A 1,421-nucleotide genomic window follows, 5' to 3' on the forward strand; every position below is an offset into this window, starting at 1 on the left:
TTTATGTTTCGTTTCATAAATTCAACCTATAAAAAACAAAGAAAAATTGCTATAGCTAATTCCTTCATATAATTTTCAAAATTACTTTTCAATATTTTAATTACTTAAAATTACTCTGGAATTATTCCTCAAAAATAAAGTGCCTTGGTGGAGGCTCCTGCAGCGGTCGCTGGCGGTGGGGTGGGCAGCAATTCTGCGCCCCTCCAATCCGACCCTTTCAGCGCTCTGCTCCCGCTCCAGCCTACCTCGCTCCTGGGCACCATGCCCACCACCACCACCTTCAAGGGAGTCGATCCCGGGTTTTGAGGCCTCCAGGCGGTGGATCCAATTTTTCATTAGGCTTTGATGAACCAACAGAACAGCCTGTGAGGAGGAACAAAATGGCATCTACCATCTTTGGGACACCTGAGGAAAATTCTCCTTCATGGGCCAAGTCGGCAGGTGCCAAGTCTAGTGGTGGCAGACAGGATTCTGAGTCATCTGGACCCCAGAGAAGGAACTCTTCTGAAGCGAACGCTGGAGACTTCTTAGATCTGAAGGGAGAAGGCGACATTCATGAAAACATGGACACAGACTTGCAGGCCAGCCTGGGGCAGAGTGAGGAGAAGCCTGTGCCTGCTGCCCCTGTGCCCAGCCCTGTGGCTTCAGCCCCAGTGCCATCCCAAAGAAAACCCCCTGGCGGCAAGTCCAACCTCGTCGTGGGTTAACCAATTCTTTTGAATCCTGTCGTTTGTTTGTTTTTGTTTTCTCCATGCTTGTGAACTTCACAACTTGAGCCTGACTGTACATCTTTCGGATTTGTTTCATTAAAAAAGAAGCACTTAATAAAAGAATAAAAAAATAAAGTGCCTTATTGTAATAGAAAATCATATTTCAAATTTGAGAGGAAAAATTTTACTCAGAAATTTCTATAATGCATACTCAATTGAGTACTAAACAATTAACCTAAATTACACATCATTTTATAAAAATTGTGGTCCATTTGCTTATTTCTTGTGAACAATTTAGAATGGCTATTATGAATCAATGGGGTAATATTTTGCAGTTCCAAATAAGAATACAACATTTTAAGAGTGAAGAAACTTGACATGACGACTTCAATACACCTTAATATAGCCACGTGAAAGACACAAAATTATTGCTTTTGACAATTACAATGTGTATATGCATTAAACTCCCCTGAGCTGCATCCTACCTATGGCTCCTTCTTTTAACCGTAATTCCGGAGTTGAAACTTGTGTATTGATTTAGAATTGTGTTCAGCCTTGGGCTGAAAAGTAGGAATGGGATAAGGATGTTATTTATTCATAGTACTTGGCAATAAAAATGTCAAAACTCTAGTGGTCCAAACACGTCCATTAACTAGGAAGTTCTACTTTTCAAACCTATCTCCAAACCATTTTTTTACCACCTGTCTGCAC

At 41.2% G+C, this 1,421-nt stretch overlaps 1 pseudogene; it reads left to right on the forward strand.

Annotated features, from left to right (window-relative positions):
* The first annotated feature begins 214 nt into the window (after positions 1 to 214).
* LOC116864799 lies at positions 215 to 707 on the forward strand (annotated as a pseudogene).
* Positions 708 to 1,421: the final 714 nt, after the last annotated feature.

Source organism: Lontra canadensis, unplaced genomic scaffold (genome assembly GCF_010015895.1).
Source record: "Lontra canadensis isolate GAN:19392208 unplaced genomic scaffold, GSC_riverotter_1.0 scaffold6, whole genome shotgun sequence".
In the NCBI taxonomy this organism is placed as follows: Eukaryota; Metazoa; Chordata; class Mammalia; order Carnivora; family Mustelidae; genus Lontra; species Lontra canadensis.